Raw genomic sequence first — 22,084 nt, 5'->3', positions numbered from 1 at the left:
GTCTTAAGGCTTCCAAGAACCTTCCAAAATAGTATGACTAGCTAAGGTCCACAAGCCTTTTGGGACATTTCATTTTCAAGCCAAACCAAAGAGGAAGAACGTTGGCAGGAAAGATGTCTCCCAGTAGGCAATAGCTGCAATGGGCATTGAAGAATGATTGGAACCCCATTAAGTGGAGGGGGAAGGGAAAGTACCCCAAGAAAAGTATTTCAGAAAGCAAAGCAGCACACAGAGCCTGGTCTACTAGAATAGTGGTAACATTGGATGTCAATGGTGAGAACAGAGAAAGCCAAGGCATGGAAGAGCTTATGTTCTTTGCCAAGAAGTGTGGAAATGGTTCTTCAGCTTCAGGGTCCAAAAACAGCAAATGGGTTGTGCAAGATGCTGTTACTATGGATCCCCGGAAAACTCTTGTATCAAAATAAAGAATGTTTCGACTCTACACATATGAATCATTGGTCAGGCAATTGCACACGATGGAAGGTAGAAAGCTGGCAAGACAAGTGCCTCAGAGGCATTTTGAAGAGTGAAGGTTATTGATTTGATGGGTTGGGGAGCAGTAGCAGGAAAGTTTACCTAATTCTCCAAAGGTATGTCCAAGGAAAAACAAAATCCATTAGTAAAGAAACACTGGAGTCCTTTGATGGCACCTCCAGCTTTCTTGTGGCTTGTCTGTATTAGCCTTCCCTCCCCAGCAATTCTGTGGAATTTATCCTTCCATTTGTTCTACTCTAGTTACAAAAGTCTGCTGTGTACCTACGACTACATGTCAGGTAGTATATAATGGGAAATACCAAAATGAGTAAGTTATAGCTCATGGTCTTGTTGAGATGATAGCCAAGCCGAAAGACAAACCATCAGCAAACATGCTTGTGTATGCAAAGTACTAGAACAGATGTGACTTCTGCAGGATGAGAGACAAAGGGGTAAGTGGGACTGCCTGTGTAAGAGACGGGTGGCATTGGACCTGGCTTGTATAAGGGTTAAGCAGAAGTGGGACAGTCAGGCGGGAACATGAAGACTAGAGAGAACAGGAGCGGAAGCCTGCTGGTGGAGACACCCAAGGGTAGGCTGGAGCCAGGCCCAGAACAGGACTTCTGGAACTTGCTGGGGCGTTTAAACTTTGTTCTCCATGCCACAGTTATTAAACAGGGTGGTGTCAGAAGGATATCTGTGTTTTCAGAATTATGTCTACTGGCCACGTGAGGAAGCTGGAATGGAGGGGGACAGAACTAAATTCACAGAGAACATCCAGAAGGCAGCAGCCATATTTCCCATGAGTAATTCGGGACCAAGAAAGGCTGTGGAAATCAGTAAAGGTCAGAAGAAGAGAAGGCCTATGTTGGGAGGTAGGTCATTCTCCTCCACAGCCACATGGGAGGGCTATGTATTGGTCATTGAGAAGGTTGAAAGAGGGAGGGGATTGAGGTAGGGCCACAGTGACAGGAAGGGTGTTTCCATTCTACACCTGCCAAAAGAAACTTGTGACTCACTGGATGGGGTGTCTGACTGTCCAGGAGATTTTACAGTCCCCAGTTATCCTGGTTCCTATCTACTTCCGTAATTTCACACAGCCTTGGAGCTAGGACAACAGCCAAGGGGTGGGGTCCACACTGCCTCGTCACAAATGTAAATAATATCTACACCAGCCATAAGTATATTGCAGGGGAGTGCCTTTGTAGTAGGGTCATACCAGGGGAAGATTGATAAAGAGCAGACTAAAACCTTGAAAAATTAACTTCCAGTAATTATATAGAGTAATATCATCACCAACTAAAATAACGTGGCTTGTGCAGCCCCAGATAATAGCAAGGTAGGTCCTGCTTAGAGACTGGGCACTCTTCACTGCGCTTTGTTGTCCAGAGCAGTCATGCAGTGACCATTTCTAGCTCCATTGTATGGATGGAAAAGCAAGGTTGAGAGAGCTCTAATGGGCCCATCATGAGATGGAGTCTACAAAGAGTCTCTCCACTCAAAATGGCAGTGTCTGACCAGCTTGCCTGTTTTCTTTTTTAATGACTAGAAGGCAATGGCAAGTCATGCTAGATAAAAAACATCCTTCCCTCTCCCCAAGCCTACAAAACGCTTCCCTACAGCACAATCATTCTGAGAGCCATGTTTAGCTTCAGGACCTTTAAAAAATCCAGCCACTGTGGGAATTGTTTTAGGAATGTGACTAGGGCTGCGATGGCATTCAACAGTGCCTGATATTCTGTTTGCTTCAGCTGATACTTAACAGTCCAGTGGTTAGAAGATGGAAAATAATTATTCAGTCTAGCTAGGAGATTGGGTGATAAAAGGAAACTTTAGGCTGCTGATTAAATTGTTTATTTAAGCGCAAGTTCAGATCTGTCTTCAGCATAATATGATGTAGGAAGAAGATAGGGATCTGTCCTCGGAAAGAGACACTGGCAGGGGGTGGCAAAAAGCCCCCTCTTGTGCTCACTCCCACTGCAGCTCTGCTGCAGCCTGCTGTGGCTTTGTTTCCTGTTTGGCTCTGGATATTGTGAGGCTGAGACTGGGCAGAATGACAGAATGATAGTGCTCTTTGTCCAAGCCCTACCTTTGGAGGAAGGGGAAGAAGCTGGAGGCAGTATTTTGAGGCAGTGATGGTGAAGGCAGAGAGTGTTCTAGAGTCTGGGTCTCTTTATTTCTGGTCTCTTATTTTCTATCTGGTGTGTGTGTGTGTGTGTGTGTGTGTGTGTGTGTGTGTGTGTGTGTGACCTGTATAGGACATAGTTTGCCTTTAAACCCTTCTTGTTCTTTTCTGCATTCTTCTCCAGGCTTATGGGGGGAGGGGGATATTTTGATTTCCTTTTTCAGTTTTCCTTTATTTTGTTCCTCCTCTGTGTTAGAACATGCATAATTTAAACCTTCAGTTTGTCAATGTTTTGGACATACGAGAAGTGAACTTTTTAGGAAGCTTCTAGATCAGTGGTCAGCAAACTACAGTCCTTGGACCATATACAGATTGTGTCTGTTTGGGCAAATAAAGTTTTATTGGAACGTGGTCTCTCTCCTTTGTTTCCTACTCTTGCTTTCTTGCTAAACTGGCAGTCCTTGGGAATTGCAACAAATAATGTACAGCCAGTTCACAAAAATCTAATATATTTAGTAACTGGCCCTTGACAGAAAAACTTTAAGAAACTATGTGCCAGACACAGATCCTACAGACTTAATTTTAATTTGGATCACGACAGCCCCCAAGGAGAACAACAGGAAACTGGCATCCTGTTTACATAAAACCATTGACAGCATGAGAATTCAACAAGAATGTCATGGGTTACTTAGTTAGAATTGATTTTCTAAACTTCAGATTTTGACATCTTAAACACTAAGGAAACTCATATTCAACTGCTTCTACCACTTTTAAATTACCAATACCCCTTCCTCTAATCTCCACGGGAAGGAGCCTCAGAGATAAGCCTGTACTTCCTGCTGACCTGCCTATGTACCTGGGTCACTGTGGCTATGGTCTGAACCATCTTGCTCCAGCAAAGTCGTTATATTGCCTCTGGCCACCTCAGTCCCATATGGTCTGTGTCAACTCCACCCCACCATAAATGACCATTCTTTCTTCCAAGAAGTACCCTGAGTGAATGCATCCCTTCTCCCATTTTCTTTCCTTTGTTTCTTTGATTATGTTGGCATCACACCCCATACCTCAGCTTTCCTTCCTCAGAGAGGAAGCTGAGGCCTATGATTGAGTAGTCTCCACAAATTTTCCTCTTTATCTGTTTGACCATAAAGAAGCCTTTCTTTTCTTTCTGCAAACTTGATCCCGCTCCCCACCACTTCTACATTTCCACCTCTTTGTGTGTGTTCTTTTGTTGTTTTTCCTGTCTAGTGCACCTAGAAGCAGAGTCTTCAGGAACATATTTTGCAGTAACCTGTTCACAGGTTATGGTGCCGTCATGCAGGTCCTCAGAATGATAGTAGAGTTTTCTGGAACCACCTGGAAAGCCAACTCCCTCTGAAAACTATTTGGGTCCAGGTTGTTAATTGCACTGTGAGGATCCTATCCATCTATCCCCCCCGCCCCCACCACACACACACATCCTGGGACTTGATCCTCAGCTTGATTGCCCGAGATGAGCATGGAATTTTGCCACCGTCTGCCAACACTTTACCACGTGACTATTGCCAGTCCAGCAGCATGCTGGATCCAAGGCTTAGCACCTGGAAGGATAGATAATACCTCTCTCATGCTGGCTGCAATGAGGACAATACATTCATCCTAAGGACGTGGAGTTTCTCAGAGGATCCAAGGTGAACACTAACCAGTGGACACTCATGATGCACTGGGACTCTCAGCATCTCACCCTCCAGTGTGACTTGACCTACGGCAATGTGCTGTCTCTGTGGGTTCAGAAATGAGTGAATAGTAATGATTCCGGTGAGATGGGTGCTCCCGACAGTTTCCTTTCAGCAAGCTCCAGATGTCACAAGATACTGAAGCCAGAAGTTGATGTAATGTGGCAGCTATGTACCATAGTAGTAAAATCAGAAGTGTGTTTCCCAGAATTCCTTGCTTTTCCTTCTCTGTTTGGGAGTTGACTGAAAAGAAATGTGTGTGTGTGTGTGTGTGTGTGTGTGTGTGCTTGGAAGATGAAAGTAAAGGAGAGGTCACTTCTCTCCATTGAGAGTTAGAAGGTCTGGTGGCCATTGTCCCTCTCACACTTGTCACACGGGTCATCACTGATCCGGGGCTTCATCTTGGTGTGGGCGGTTGGCTGTCTCACAGCTCCTCCAGTGCTTGTCAGGCGTCCCGGGGCCTACTGTATGCGCACCTGCATGGTGGAGGGCAGCAGTCTGACTGACAAGTCAGCTGCACCGGTGAAGCTGGAGGAGGGGAGAAACCGATGGGGTTCCTATCTGTTGAGGTGGACACTAGTTTGTCTCTTTTTCACATTGCCTTTGTTTCATTCTCCCCCAGCATGCATCCTGACTGCCAAGACTACTAGTGTCAGGCCCAAGACCAACTGTGGGTCAACTGGTACACAGATTCCTTACTCAATTCCCACAACTGTTGAAGGATCCATCTCTATCATAAGGCCCTTAGTCTGGAACCTCATTGTGGCTTCTGTTTCTCTGGCTAGATTCTGAATGACGCCATCATATAGCCCTACTGTAGGAGCCAAACCCTGAGTCTTCAAAGACAACCCTATTCCTGCTTCCCTTGTTACCTCTGCTTAGAGACTATGTCTGCATGGCACAATGTGCTAGAGTTGATGAGAACTGACAAGAAAACAGGGGAGTTCTAGCCAGAACCATTTTAAGGTCCTTAGCTGAGAACCCACCATCAGAATGCCTGAGTAACTCCGGAATCTCATCTTATGTATGCAGGGTAGACATTGCTTATGAAACTCTGAACCAGGGCCTTTGAGTACGTGAGTATAAAAGACAATGAATCCATCCCTGGTACTTGGGCAAGAAAAGAGTCCAGGAAGCAGTTCATCCCATCCTGAGGCATATCCACTTTCTATGTGGCAAGAGGTGGTGGTGATGGTGTTAATACTGAATATATTTAATTACTCAGTATATGAAGAGCTGGGGGAAGAGAGAAGGTACTACCTCTGTAGTGAGGCTGAGGGAATAGTTGGGATATACCTTCAAGTGACTCTCTCTTTCCTGTGAGGCCTTTAACCACAAGATGAAGCATGGGAAACCCACTGAGAGGATGGTAGCAGAGAGCTGTGTAGGAGATCCTGTGGTCTCAGATCCTAGGTCCCCGGGACTTCAGAACAGTCACGCCACCACCGCTGCATTGAAATGCAGGGGATCCACGGAAGCAGAAGGGTGGGACATCCCCCTTGCTGCTTCTTAATTCAAGAGCATTGCATGCACAGTGTATAGTTAATGGAGAAGCAGTCCTACAGGCTACAGCGGAGCAGGCTGATGATACAGTGGGGGCACCTACTATGGTGCTCTGTGGCTCGCACTGAACTCAGGTCTTTCGGGCACACTGTTGTTACTATCCCCATCCAGTTCCACTGGCTCCCAGGGTGCACTTTGCCTGTGTCAAGCATGTTCCTCTCTCAAGGATGTAGAAAAGCATGTGATATCCCGGGTCTCTCTTGCTCCAGGGAACCTGTTAGGAGGCCTCTTGTTTTCACTTCTTCCTGTCATTGCTCAAAAGGTATCTCAAGTCTATGAGGACTTTCCTGACCGTCCTGGACATTACAGTCTTCACCTCTTCCAACTCTCTTGCTCTGAGGTAGTCTTACTAAGAGTATAACTGAATAATGAAAACGGAACCTCACTAGGGATTTGCTGTCTATATTCTTATAACCAAATGGTGGCACATAATGGGCACCCCATTGAGAGCTTTGCTGTCATTCCCCAGAGTACTATTACCTTTGTATCCCCTGCTGTATGAGAACTCCTGGAATACAGATCTGAAGACTTGGATGTGAATTTTGACCCCCCTGGAGTGTGCATCTTGGCATTTCAGAAACCCATATTTCTTGAAAGGATGCAGGCAGCATCTTCTCTCTGCTCCCCTTCTTGATTCACTGGCCTCTCTAAAATCCTTTCAGCAGCTTCAAATTCAAAATCACCTCCTATTCTAAACCTAGCCTGGGTCAGAATGGGGAAGCCAGCCTGAAGAGCCAGGATGAGCCGGGCGGTGGTGGTGCACGCCTTTAATCCCAGCACTTGGGAGGCAGAGCCAGGCGGATCTTTGTGAGTTCGAGGCCAGCCTGGGCTACCAAGTGAATCCCAGGAAAGGCACAAAGCTACACAGAGAAACCCTGTCTCAAAAAACAAAAAAAAAAAAAAAAAAAAAAAAAGAAAGAAAAAAGAAAGAAAAAGAAAAAAAAGAAAGAAAGAAAAGAGCCAGGATGACTTTGTTTGCAGTTTATCTTCAGACTTGGACGGCTTCTATTGGAAAGATGTGAGCAAGGAACTTGATAAGCTGCTTGTTGCACTTTCTCTTAAGGCATCTGCTCCGAACTGCGTAGGATTTCAGGGTCTGCCTGGCTTTGCCTTCTCCAGGTAGACTTGTTTATAAAGAGGAAACCTTTGCTCGCCCCGCTCAGCAGATTGGAAAGCCATGGTGGGAAAGGCTGTTTATTTGTCTTTTGATCACAAAGCTAAGAGTTTGGCTCCAAGGCTGAAGGTCTTGAGGCTCTTCATCTCCTCCCCCGAGGCTTTAATCTCTCTTCTGACATTCCTTTTGCTCATGTGGTGCCTGGGAGTTGAGGGAGCGGGGTGGGGGTGGGGTGAGCTTGCAGGTGGACAAAGCTTCTCTGGCCTCCTCAGCCTCTGTCCTTAGTGTGACCTCCCATCAGGGACCATGGTTCTTTTTGAGATCAGCTCCAAAACCTAATCCCTCCCCCCCCTTTGTCCTGCAAACAACCAAAAGGAAAGGAAAAGAAGCTCCAAACAAAACAATAGGAACATTTATTTTGAGGGGTGAATGTTTCTTATTTGAAGCCACATCTAATCGTTTGCCTTTGATGGGATCTGAGTGGTCGAAGTGAGGTGAAGAGGGTTGAGGTACGCAGCCCACTCTTTCAATAGACGAGGACAAGACCATCTGCAGGCATTCCGGGGCCTGTCGGAATCACATGGTTTCTCCGCCAGTCCCCCCACCCCTTGTAGTGCAACTCCCTCTCAGGTGGTTTTCAGGCCACCCCACAGATGTGTGCAAAGCTAGCTGTCATGACTAGCCCTGAACCCCAGTGAGCAGAGACACGTTTCTTGGAATCAGCATGCATGCTGCACAACATTCCCCACAGGGGGACACATTGAGAAAAACGAAAGCCTCTGCTCGGCTTTCCACTCCCTTTCCTGAGCCAACACAGGCAGAACCCAGCTCTGCAGGCAGCAAGAGTGGGGCCTTGTGTGAGGCCTCCAAGAAGGCTACCGGGGCCTCTTCCTTCCCTCATTCTGAGCCAAGGAGGAGGGGCACCTCCAACCAGGACTTTGATCATTGGCTCTTCTCTTCCTTCTTCAAGGAGTCCAACAGCCTTTTAGGGTATGTGGCTGCACCCACGTCCCACCCCTTCCTTGGCACTTGGCCCAGTGAATACCTGGGTGCTGAATGACCTCAAGAGACCATGAACCAGTTTTGAACCTTATTCCTTGAGACATTTGGCCTCACAGTAGATTGGGTGAAGTTTCTCTTTTAAAGATAAAAGTCTTCGACTCACTGAAGTGCTTTGGCTCATGTTGAAAACTATAAAGGTAAAAGATAAAGCGCAGAGGGCAAACCTTTGTGCTCTCTGGGTCTCCTGGAAAAAGAGGGCAGGCAGGGCTTATGCACACGAGGCAAGAGCTGCTTGTGCAGCCACGGAGATTCTCTCTCGTCTTCCCTTCCACACTTAGTCGCTTCATTATATTTTCAGGCGAGTGAGTCATGGGTTCCTGGTGCGCGGTGCTGTCTTTTTCAATTAATGCTTTTCACAGAAGTTCGGGTTTTAAACATCTCCCGCTCTCTCCCCAGGTCTGTTACATTTCCCAGAATGCTTCCCAGCACTGGAGATAATTCCTTTTCGGAGAACCTACATTTCTCACCTGCTGATTGCAATTAGCCACTGCCAGCTGGGGCCTGGTGTGCAGCTGAAAAGCTAACAAGAAGTGGGGACCACTCGGAACCCAGACAGGGCATAGGAGGTGCATAAATAAGGAATGGTGTCCTTGTTTACGAGACGCTTCTGTGAATTCAGGGCTTGCTGACCCTCTCCACAGCCCTCCCTCTACAAGATTTGGGCTGCCCACCCATATCCTATTTTTTTTTTTATCTCTGGGTTTGTAGCCTACACTTAACATCACAGTCACGAATTTACTACTAAGTACATTTTGTTAGGTAATAAACAGCCTTGCAAGAAAAATGAAATCCAGCTATGGCTTCTCTTCCCGTGTTTGTGAGCTGTGGTAGATTTGGGCATTCCTTACATGCAGGTCTTACAGCTAAGCTTAACTATGAGGGCTGACAGTGTTTAGAAGAGCCCGAGAGACCCTTAGTCTGACTCCCCCATTCTATTGCTGAGGACATCAGAGGGAGAGCTGGCTCACCCCAAGTCTTACAATAGGACATTTCAGGGCCGGGTAAATTCCCTATCTACAGATTCCTGGGAGGTCCTAAGCTCAGTCTTGCCTCTGATCTTTGTGGCAGCTGTGCTGTAGAGCTATAAGGAAGGCGCCCAGATGGTTGTCCTGGGTAAGATGGCAGAAACCTAAGCAGCGTGGTTCCCAACCCAAAGGAAAACCTTTTGATCATTGACCTGGCCCCTGAACCAACATCGTTCCCCTGAGCACCATCATCCAGGGTTGGTGCTCTGTTCCTATAGTTCACAGCTACTGAACCCAATCTTTTCTCTACCCCATAAAAGTAGTACTCTCAGCCTTTCAAGATGTCTTGCCTTCGTACTACAATAGTGGAAACAAGTTCCCAAACAGGGGGAAATGAGCAGCTTGTTCCTGGCAGCTCTGCAGTGTGTGGAGTAATCAGCCTATTGATATCTATGACTCCTGGAACAACCACATTGTCTTGGTAGGATTGAGCTGAGTCCTTTCTAGCCTTCTCCACTCAGAAGTAGAGCAGAGCCCTGCTGGATTCACCTTCCTCCAGAGAGATGGCCTTGTATTAGGTTCAAGTAGTAGCTAGACTTTTACACAGCACGCAGTAATAAAAAGAACCTGGAATTTGGAATCTGACCCCAACTGTGTTGTGGTAGGCGTGAGTCCCAGTTCTGTTTTCTCATTTATAGCACAGACACTTGTAGTACATGTTACTTCATTTTCTATTGCTATAACAAAATACCTGGTGCTGGGTACTTATAAACAAAACATGCTTTTAAACACATGGCACTGGCTTCTGCCTAACTTTGGTGACAACTTCATAATGGATGGCATCACATACATAGGAACATGTGTGGAGGATTTCATACTGCAGGACAGGAGGAAAGAGGAGCAAGTCCTTCTCTTTTATATCAACTCATTCTCAGGAAAACTAACCCAAGGTTCCATGAGTGCTACATTAACCCCTTCAAAGGTCAAGCTTCCACCACTTTAGCCACATTCTGTTTGTCCCCACCTCTTAAAGAGTCTACCGCCCCATCACCACTATACTGGGGAATAAACTTCTAGCTCACAAAAATTTGAGAAATAAGCTACATTCAACTTATAGCATAGCACATAGACCACTGAGCTTTCTGAAAGAATAAGGGAAAATATATGAATTTTTAAAAAATAAATCTTCACTTTCTTTTCCTCTAGTGCCAATTCTCAATTTTACTGATGAGGAAAAGTGAGGCAGGTGAAGGAAAGTTACTCTTCCAAGAACACAGCCTCCTGTACTGCTTCAACACAGGGAAAACCCTCAATGAAGTTGATCAATATGAAGTCCATACTCCAAAGAAATAAGTAAGGGGCTGCCTGCTGGGAAGTGTTTAGTAATTGGCTAAGTGCTTGAAGGGGAGAGTGTCAAGAGGAAGATCTGATTTCTAGTGTTGATTTTTGCTTTAATGTCACTATAGATCTGCATACAATTGTAAGAAAGAATACAGGGAGTTCTGAACCATTTCCCCATTTCCCTCCAATGCTTCCACCTGGGCAAACTGTCCCAAGCAGAGTAGAGGTACAATAGAATCTACCAATCTTTGTGTCTTCCCAGTTTTATCATACTCATTTGTCTTTATTTCCTTCCATGTTATTTCATCACAGGTATTCCCCAGGCCACTGTCACAATGAAGACACAGAACAGTCCCATCAGCACTGTTGACAAAAGGACTGTCCCTCTGCCATCTCCTCCCTCCCTCCCTCCCTCCTTCCTCCCTCCCTCCCTCCCTCCCTCCCTCCCTCCCTCCCTCCCTCCCTCCCTTCCTTCCTCCCCTTGCCCTTCCCCAAAAAACTGACAATCTCTAGAAGGCTCCCTTCTTCTTCCTCTTCTTCTTCTTCTTCTTCTTCTTCTTCTTCTTCTTCTTCTTCTTCTTTTTCTTCTTCTTCTTCTTCTTCTTCTTCTTCTTCTTCTTCTTCTTCTTCTTCAACTGTGCTCTTTAAAAAATAATTATGACATATGTGCAACTTACACAGTATATAATCCATATGAAACATACAGTTTCATACATTTCATAACGTATTTTGATAAAAACCACCACATGTTACCCTCTCTTAATTTCTTCTACCCACTACCTCTAGACCTATTCTTCTCCCAATGTACATCTTATTTCTTTCATGTTTTTTTAAAAAAATGGGATTGCTTGCACTTACATGAGTATGGCTGTAGAATTATTTATTGGATCGTGGGAAAGTTACCAGTGGCTACATCACTGAAGGTAAAAACGCCTACCATTCCCCAGAAACTATTAACTGCTGATAGCCCCTCAGCTGAGGCCTATGGCCTTGGGAGCCTCTCTTCCATCCATGCTAGAATGTTGACAAGCTAGTTCAGATCTTGTGCAGGTAACCACAGCTATTGTGAGTTCAAGAATGCATGACCCAAAGACAGCATTTCATGGCGTCTTCCCCATCCTCCAGTTCTTATGTTCTTTCTGGCCTTTCTTCTGTAATGGTCCTTGAGTCTTGTGAGAGCGAGTTGGGGTGATATAGGCATTCTTGTTAGGACTGGACACTCAACAGTCATGTATTCAGTACTTTGATCGGCTGTGAGTCTCTGCATTAACTGCTATCCACTGCATAAAGCAGCATCACTGACCATGGTTGAAAGCGGCACTAGCCTATGTGTATAAACAGTTAGAAGACAGTTTGACATCTTGCCCATTTAGTAAAATGACAGTAGTAGGTTCCCCCTAATGCCCACGACCTCCATAGCCACTGGCCTTTGACAGGAGTTTACAGTACCAGGCATGACATTCCCTCTTTAGAGCAGGCCTCAAATCCAACCCAAGAGTAGTTGATTATGACCATATCGTTCATTCACCTATTTCACGTGTGCTGGGGAAGACTGTTGACATCTCTTTTCCTGCAGCTGCTTTCATAGGACCTTCTGGTACTATAAAAGCAAGCCAGCAGGGAGGAAGCTCCAAGTTCCATTCAAACCTGATCTCTCTACATTCTATAACCCAAGTCTGTGGTGCCTTCAGCAATCGAGTCAGCCTGTCGAGTTCTGGTGGGGAACCTGAAGGGGTAAATTAGCTTACACTGTTTAGGGGGCCTCTGGTGCCTCCTTGAGCTAAGAACTTATAGGGACGTACCTGACATCTAGAACTAGGATTTTTATTTAATAACCCATAGGCTCTGGTAGCAGCATTGCCCACTTGTGCAGGGTACCTGTATTCAAATTCCATTAAAATGTTTATACTTTTTAAAATTAGCTTACAGAGTAGTGGGCCCGCATTTAGTTTTTTCACATTCTTAGTTTTGGTTACCCCCAGTCTTCCACTCTTCCTCTCTTCCATCACCCTCTTTTCTTAACCCTTTCTTCTCCAGCTTCTCTCCCACTTATCACATGTTTGCTCTTACTCCCTCCCCACTTTAAGGTCACTTCGCCTCTCTGCTCTCTCGGATTCTAGATTCCTGGCCTCTGAATATATTCCTCATTGATGCAAAAAATCTAAAAAAATTCAAATTTAGGCTTTCTATATGAAGGAAGACATGAATTGCTCGTCTTTCTGAGCCTGGGTTACCATCAAGTTTTGCCATAAGCCGTTCAAGTTGTTGCACATCTCAGCAGTTCGCCATCTTCTCCTGGTGGATAGTCATTCAGTGGTACGGATGCACCACAGTTTGCTTACTCAGTTGATAGAAACAGAACCCAGGGGCTTGTGCATGCTGCTCAAACATTCTGAAGGAGAGCTCCATCTGTACTCCTTCATCATATATTTTCAGTTAACTTTTTCATAAGGTGTGGGGTTTAGGTGAGAAAGTTCTTCATTCTTTCTTTTCCTTCTATTTTTTGTTTATAGTCCAATCTTTACACTATTATTTGTTGAAAAAGCTGTTATTTCTCTATTAATATTTCTACAGTAGGCAAAACATAGTTGGGCATGTGTCTGTGGATCTATTTTTGAGTTTTCTCTCCTGTTCCATTGATTTGTGTCTATTTTTATAACAATTTGCCTTTCATGTCTCACTGTAGAAAATATAACAAAACAATTCTTACAAGGAAGGCAATTAGGAACTATAGGGGAACATTTTATGGAAGTGTGTCAAGAAGTTAATATAAATGCTCGGTTAAATTTTTGGTTCTGTTTGTTATAGTTTCAACCCCATAATATTAATAATATGACTTCTTTCTCATGTTAAGTAAATATTCATTTTCATGCTTAAAAATAATAATCTCCCAACATCATGCTAAATAGAGAAAAACTGGAAGCATTTCCTTGAAAACCAGGAACAAGATAATGATGTCTACTCTTACAGCTCCTGTTCAATATAGTGTTTGAAGTCTTAATTAAAACAATAAGACAAGTGAGGGAGATAAAGGCAATACAAATAGGAAAGGAGGAATTCAGAGTATTTTTATTTTCACATTATATGATTTTATATACATATATATATTCAGATATATTCATACATAAAAGACCCTAAGGACTCTACCAGAACACACCAAAAGTTAATAAGCATGTTCAGCAAAGTAGCAAGGTACAAAATTAACAAATAAAAATCAGTAGCCTTCCTATATACTACATACTGAGAAAGAAATCATAGAAACAACCCTATTCACAATAATATAAAAAAAAAACCTTGGAATAAATCTAACCAAGGAAGTGAAATAAAAGACTTGTATAAATAGACTTAAGGGCCACTCAACAGGAAGGAAATCATGCTTGGGACTAGAAACCTAACCAGCTTCCTGGGGCTAGTGAAACCATGGACCTTAGAAAAAATGTATTGTCATTTTGCTAGACCAGCATAATTCCTTACTGCATTCTAAATCCTATTCTTATACCCACAGACAAGTACAGATATCACCTTTCATCAAAGAAGCCTCTTTACAGTAGATGGAGACCATCACAGAAATCCACAACTGGACACAATGCAGAGATCAATGGACTGTGAGGAGCCCAGCCCCAGTGGACACATCTCCATCACAGCTCCTGCAGAAATGACTTAGGGAACATCACAGAAGAGGGACAGAAAGACTGTAAGAGCCAGATACCAGGAAGTCCGCTGTGAAACAGTCACTCCTAGAAATGGCTGCATAAACAACCAGAACAAAAACACATCAATTGATATGTTAACATGGAAGGGGAAATGTTTTCTGAAATTTCACCCCCAGACAAAGAACTATAGGCAGCTATTGACTACTGGAAGGAGGAGAATCAGCCGCTCCCAGAGATGAGACCTTATATTGGCTGCCTAATGCAGAGTGGTCAGCTTTGAAACCTTACACACACGAACAACAGAATGGACCCAACAGGTTACATTTGTATATATTTGTTCATATACATAATACATACACATATATGTATGGAACAATAATAAGCCAATAAAAAGAAGCTATCAACTTGAAAGTGGAGGACATGAGAGGAGTTCAGGGAGGGTTTCTGTGAGGGACTGAGGGAGGAAAGGGAAGGGGAAAGTGACGTGTGTGTGTGTGTGTGTGTGTGTGTGTGTGTGTGTGTGTGTGCACCTTTATGGCACTGAGAAAAGAAATTGAAGATATTAGAAGATAAAAAGACCTGTTGTGCTCATGGATCGGTAGGTTTACTATTATGAAAATTCCCATCTTACCAAAAGCAATCTTCAGATTCAACATAATCTCAATCAAAATTCCAACACAATTCTTCCCATAAATCGAAGAAAATAATCTCAAGATTCATCTGAAAATACAAAAGACCAGTACAAGAAAAACAGTTCTGAACAATAAAAATCACCATTACAGGTATCACAATCCCTGATTTTAGCTACAGTACTGTTAAAATATATGTCATAACAAAATACACTACCTGGAACTGGCATAAAAACAGACTTCTTGATCAATGAAATAAAATTGAGGACCTAGCTAGAAACTCATGCTCATACAGCCACCTAATTATTGATAGAATACATTTTGGAAAAAAGAAAACATCTTCAAAAAATGGTGCTGGGCACACTGCAGAACACTGAAACTTGATCTCTTCTCCTGCACAAAATTCAATCTAAATGGATCAAGAACCTCAGTGGAAGATCTGATACCCTGAATCTGATAAAGAAGAAGGCAGTTAGAAAGGTTCAAACAACACGCACAGGAAGGGCCTTTCTGAACAGGACCCTAGTAGTGCAGGCATTAAAACCCAACAATTAACAAATAATACTGCGTGAAACTAAAAAGCATCATATAGCAAAGGACACCATCATTTGAGTGAAGAGACAGCAGACAGAATGGGAAATAGAAAAAATCATTATTAGGCAAACATTGAACACAGGAAAAAATCTAAACACTGAGAAAGCAAAACAACTCGATTCAAAATTGTATCTTGGAACTAAATGAAGTTCTCAAAAGAAGAAACAGATAAATGAGAATTGTTTACTGTTTTTGTTTTGTTTTTTATGTCCAATACCTTAGCCATCAGGGAAATGCCAATTAAAACTACATTGAGATTTAATCTTACCCCTAGTCAGAAGAGCTAAGATTCTTTAAAAAAGTGACAACAGAAGCTGATGTGGATTTGAGGGGGCAGGGAAGGGAATACTTATTCATTATTGGTGGGAGTGCAAACTGGTGCAACCACTGTGGGTGCCACTGTAGAGGTACCTCAAAAAGATAGAAAGAGAGCTACCATCTATCTTGACCATAATCTCAAAGGACTCTATATTCTACTACAGAGATACCTGCTCACCCATGTTCATTGCTGTTCTATTGACAATAGACAGAAAATGGAAACAGCCTCAATGTCCATCAGCTTATGAATGGATAATTAAAACGTGATTCATACACACAATAGAATTTTACCTACTGTAAAGAAAAATGAAATTATAAAGTTTGCATGAAAATGGATGGGACTGTAAAAAAAAATTATACCGAGTGAAGTAACTCAGACCCAGAATGACAAATGTTGCATGTTCTCTCTCACATGTGAATGCTGGTTTTGAATCCTTGGATATGTGTGTTTAAATGTGTGTTTAAAGAGAAGTCAGAAAACTAAAAAAGGGATGGGGGTATTTTGAAGGAAGAAGGACATAGCACAGATTATATGAATGGGAAAGAGAAGACAATGGAACGAGAAGGGTTAAATGGGTAGAGGTGGGAGGGAGTATGGGGAAAGATAACTAACACTAAAGACCTTTGAAACTGAGAAGCTTCTGAAGTCTCACCCTACAGTGAGGAACTATTGACAACTGATGGCTACTGGGGGAGGGGGAGTTAGCTTTCTTTAGGTACATGGCTCCTGAGAGCCCACCAATGCTCCAGTAGATGATCCTACACCCATGCACATACTGGCAGTGCTACATGTGCTGAGTGGGTTTAAAAAAAGAAAAGAGCACATGGTTTGAGAGTGGAAAGTGGTGGGTGGGATAAGGAAGAAACTGAAGGTGGGTCAGAGGTAGATTTGTTCTACACACATTATGTGCGTGTGTGAAATTCCTAAACGGTAAAAAAAAAAAAAAGAAAAAAAGAAAAAGAAAACAATCTTGAATAGTGGGTGAAAAGATTCCTTCTATTTCATCAATCTTTCTTAAGATTGTTGAGGCTACTCCGGGGCTGGTGCCTGTTCATATAAATTTTAGAATAAATTTGTTTGTCTACAAAAAAAAAATCTTACTAGGATTTTGGTGGAAACTTTGGAAGGTATACAGTAAGGGGTGGGAACGTAGCTCAGTCAGTAGAGGGATTGCTCAGAGCTCTAGTTTCAAGTCCCCAGACTTGCACAAACCAGGTGTAGTGATATACAGCTGTCATCTTAGCACTTAGGAGGTAGGAGGCAGGCAGATTAGAAGTTCAAAGTCATTCTTGACTATGTAGCAACTTGGGGGTCAGCCTGTGCTGTAAGAGACTCCCTCTCAAAAATAAACCCTACCTTACCTATTAATTTGGTAAGAGCAAATGGACCTTTACTATGCTGATTCTTTTCATCCACTTATTGAAATGTCACCCCCATTCATTAAGTTTCCTTTGACTGATTCATCAGCATTTTGTGATTTTCAACATATATAAACTGTAGATGTTTTCAGGTCTATACTTCTTAGGTATTTCTTACCATACACAGATCTTGTAAATGTTTTCTAAAGTGCACACCTAAGATTTTAAGTATTTAGAGACACTATGGAGTTGCTATACATGGTATTTTATTTTAAATATCAACAGTATTTAAATAGAACAATTACCTGTTAATTGTTATCATATAAAATGCATTGCGCTTCTACTCTGAAACCTTGCTTAGCTTATTAGTATATGCTATTGTTTCTAGACTCATTGGGATTTTCTGCTCCCACAGTCACATCATGATTTCTTTCCTATCTTTCATGCCTTATTTCTTTTTTTTTTTTTGCCCGCTGTACTGGCTAGAACGTTTTCTGTGTTCTGGTGACCATGGGTGGTGAGAATGAACATCCTCATGTTATGGCAGCCTCAGGGGAGAGCAGACAGTTACCCTTTCTCCAGTCAGTATGATGTTAACGTTGGATTGCTTGTAAATGCTCCTGAACGTTGTAGCTGTCCTTCACTTTTAATGTACTCAGAGTTTTTAATCGGGAAAATTATGAAATATTCAGATGTTTCCACTGGTACACGGATTTACTTTTCTGACTTGTTAATGTGATGGGTAGCATTGGCTGATTTTTCAATGTCATCTTTGCACCGATCCATTTGATTGTGGCATATAACCAAAGCTGTGTACTTTTTTAATTTGATTTGGTAAAATTTTGTCGAAGGTTTTTGTTTCTAATCTCTTGAATTCTACTGGGTTGACTTTTTAAAAATGAAACAACTTGGAAACTATTGTCTCTTCTATTTCACTGGAGAAATTGGGTAAAGCTATTATCTATTATTTCAATAGTTAGTAAGATTCTCTATCTGTGTCTGGGTATTTCTTCTGGAGGAGGTTTCAATGACAAATTCCACCGCTTCAGTGGCTGTAGCATGGTTCTACTTACCTATTTAATCTTGATTGTGGACCTCTTAACTTTAAGAAATTGGTCCATTCAAAGTTGTCACACTGATGAGCATAAAGTTGTTCATTGTGTTCCTTTATTATTATTTTTAATGGCAGTGTGATGGATAGTGTGATGCCTTTCATTCATAAGATTTTTTCATATATGTCACTTTTGCTAAGGACTTAGCCATTTTATTGGTATTTCTTTTCCTCAGGAACTAGCTTTTGTTTCACTGTTTTCTCTCTCTCTCTCTCTCTCTCTCTCTCTCTCTCTCTCTCTCTCTCTCTGTGTGGTGTGTGTGTTTGTGTGTGTGTGGTTTTGTTTCTGTTTTCAATTGCATTTGTTTCTCTTCTTGTTTTTTAGTGCTGTTATTCGTCTCTCTGCTTTGGCTTTATCTTCCCTTTCTTGTCTTTGGAGGTGGGAACTCAGCTTCATGATATAGGACAGTTCTTTCTAACTAGTATTAAGTGCTGTAAGTTTCCCTGCTGCCATCACTTTACCTGCATCTTAACAAATGTTGATTCTCTGGTTCCATTTTAACTTGATTCGAAGCATTTTGAAATTTGATTTGAGACTTTCTTGGGCCTATAGATAGCCCAATTCCCCACTAGAGTTTTTCTGTCTTTCTGTTAGTGATCTCCTCTGATTGCATTACACTTGGAAAACATACAGTGAATTATTTGTTATTTGAAATATTTACAGATCAGTTTTATGAGCCTGGATTTAATCTGACTTTATGAATGTCCCATGGATGCTTGTTAAGAATATATATCCTACTCTTGATAAATGGTCATTGGTTCGACTCTGTTGTTTGATGATACTGTTCAATTCTCTCTCTTATCTAATTTTTTTGTCTAGCAGTGTTATCAATTTCTGGGAGTAAGGTATCAGTTCTAATTATGAATTTTCTGTTTTTCTTTCAGATCTATCAGGTTTTTATCCATGCATTTTGAAACTGTTGATGAGTGCATACACACTTAGTACCTCTATGTCTTCTTGGGGAGCTGATCGTGTAAGACTGGAACGTTTCTTTTTTTGCCTGTACAAATCTTTGCTCTGAAGCATATTTACCTCATATTGGGTTGGGGACAAATATCATTGATAGAATGATTGCCCACCATGTCCAAGGTTTGGGGTTCAATCTCTAGAACTCCCTTTGGTCAACAACTGAATTCCTGGTACTAGAAGATTCATTTAGTAACAAGAGATGTCCAGTTAAGCCCCTGTCTTTGCATTATTTGGTAATTTCATTTAGATTGCCTTCATGTATGTATATATTTTAGGATGCTTCTATTATACTAGGTTTCCATACTACCCTTCAAATGGCCCCTAATTTTAGCTGTCTCTCTACATATTCCCTCCCTCATGCTCCCCTCTCCTCCCTATCCTCACTTGATCCTTCTGTTCTAGCCTCCACCCCAGTCCATCCAGAATTATCTATTCTATTTCCCTTTTCTAATGAGATCTACCTATATCCTCTAGTCCCTTACTCTATACTTACCCTCTGTAGTTCTGCAGATTGTAGCTTGGCTGTTATTGATTTAACAACTAATATCTACATATAAATGAATATATACCATATTTGTCTTTCTCACTCAGGATGATTGTTTTCTAGTTCCATCCATTTACCTGCAATTTGCACGATGTCATTTTTAAAAAGCAGAGTAATACTTTATCATGCAAATATACCACATTTTCTTTATCCTTCCTCTGTAGAGGAACATCTAAATTGTTTCCAATTTCTGGCTATTGTGAATAGAACAGCAATGTCTTTGTGGTAGGATGAAGTGTCCTTTAAATATATGCCGAAGTCGTATAGCTGGGTCTTGAGGGAGATTGATACCCATCTTCCTGGATGGAGTTCCTGTAGAGGAACTGCCATACAGATTTCCATAGTGGCTGTACAATTTGCACTCTGTCCTGCAATGGAGAAGTGTTCCCCTTTGTCTTAGTTAGGATTTACTATTGCTGTGAAGAGACACCACGATCATGGCAACTCTTACAAAGAAAACATTCAATTGAGAGTGGCTCACAGTTTCAGAGGTTCAGTCCATTATCATCATGATAATGAGCATGGCAGCATGCAGGAAGAAGTGGTGCTGGAGCTGAGAATGCCACATCTTGCAGGCAACAGGAAGTTGACTGACTGCCACACTGAGGGAAGCTTGAGAAAAAGAGACCTCAAAGCTGGCCCCCACAGTAACACACTTCCTCCAACAAGGCCACACTTCCTTATGGTGCCACTCCCTTTGGGGGACATTTTCTTTCAAACCACCACACCCTTACTCCATATCTTTGCCAGCATTAGCTGTCATTCGTTTTATTGATCTTAGCCATTCTGATGTACATAAGGTGAAATGTCAAGTAATTGGATTTACATTTCCCTGGTGGCTAAGGATGTTGAACATTTCTTTGTTTCTTGGCTATTTGAGTTTCCTCCATTGAGAATTTTCTATTTAGATCAGTACCCCATTTTTAATTGGGTTATTTGTTTTCTTGACAATCTGGTTTCTTGAGTTCTTTGTATATTTTGTATATTAGCCCTCTATTGGATGTGTAGATGGTAAAAATATTTTCCCATTGTGTAGGCTGCCACTTTGTCCAAATGACAGTGTCCTTTGCCGTGGAGAAGCTCCTCAGTTTCATGATATCCCATTTATTAATTATTGATCTTAGTTCCTGTGTTAACTGTGGTCTGTTCAGAAAGTCTTTTCCTGTGCCAATGAGTTTAAGGCTATTCCCCACATTCTCTCCTATCAGTATCGTTGTATCTGGTTTTATGTTGGGGTTTTTGATCCATTTAGAGTTGAGTTTTGTGCAGGATAATAGCTATGGATCTATTTTCGTTCTTCTACATGCAGACATCTAGTTTGACCAGCACTATTTGTTGAAGATACTGTCTTTTTTTCAGCATGTGTTTCTGGCTTCTTTATTAAAAATCAAATATCCATAGGTGTGTGAATTTATGTCTGGGTCTCTAACTAGATTCTGTTGATCAATGTGTTTGTTTTTGTGCCAATACCATGTTGTATTTATTACTATACTTCTGTAGCACAACTTGACATTGGGGATGGTGAGACATTCAGCAGTTCTTTTATTATTTGGAGTTGTTTTAACTATCTCAGGTTTGTTGTTTTTCCATATGAAGTTGAGAAATATCTTGTCAAGGTCTGTGAAGAATTGCATTGGTATTTTGATAGGGATTGCCTTGAATCTGTAGATTGCTTTTAGTAGGATGGCTATTTTAACTGTATTAATCCTACCGATGCATGACCATGAAAAATCTTTCTATCTTCTGATTTCCTCTTCAATTTCTTTCCTCAGTGATTTCAAGTTTTTATCATACAAGTCTTTCACGTGCTTGGCTAGAGTTACTCCAAGATATTTTATATTATTTGAGGCAATTGTAAAGGTGCTGTTTCCCTGATTTCTTTCCCAGGCCATTTATCATTTGTATATAAGAAGGCTACTGATTTTGTGAGTTAATTTTGTATCCAGCTGCTCTGCTGAAAGAGTTTTATCAGCTGTAAGAGTTTCCTGGTGGAATTTTTAGGATCACTTATATATACTATCATATTATCTGAAACTAATTATACTTTGACTTCCTGTTTTTATCCCCTTGATTTCCTTCAGTTGTCTTTTTCTCTAGCTAAGTCTTCATGAACTATATTCAATAGCTATGGACAGAGTGGACAACCTAGTCTTGTTCCTGATTTTAGTGGAATTGCTTTGAGTTTTTCTCCGTTTAAGTTGATGATGACTATGGGCTGGCTGTAAACTGCCTTTATTATGTTGAAGTATGTATTTTGTGTATCTAATCTCTCCAGGGCTTTTATCATGAAGAGATGTTGGATTTTGTCAAAGACACTTTTTGTATTTAATGAAATGATCATGTGGTTTTTGTTTTTCACTGTTTGTATGGCAGATTACAATTATTGGTTTATGTATGTTAAACCATCCCCACATTTCTTGGAGGAAGCCTACTTGATCATGGCAAATGATCTTTTTGATGTCTTCTTGGATTTACTTTGCAAGTATTTTATTGAGAATTTTTGCATCTATGCTCATAAGGGAAATTGGTATGCAGTTTGCTTTCTTT

The sequence above is a fragment of the Peromyscus eremicus genome, chromosome X (assembly GCF_949786415.1).
Source record: "Peromyscus eremicus chromosome X, PerEre_H2_v1, whole genome shotgun sequence".
In the NCBI taxonomy this organism is placed as follows: Eukaryota; Metazoa; Chordata; class Mammalia; order Rodentia; family Cricetidae; genus Peromyscus; species Peromyscus eremicus.
The sequence above is the reverse complement of the archived record's forward strand: the minus strand, read 5'-3'. Positions refer to the sequence as shown.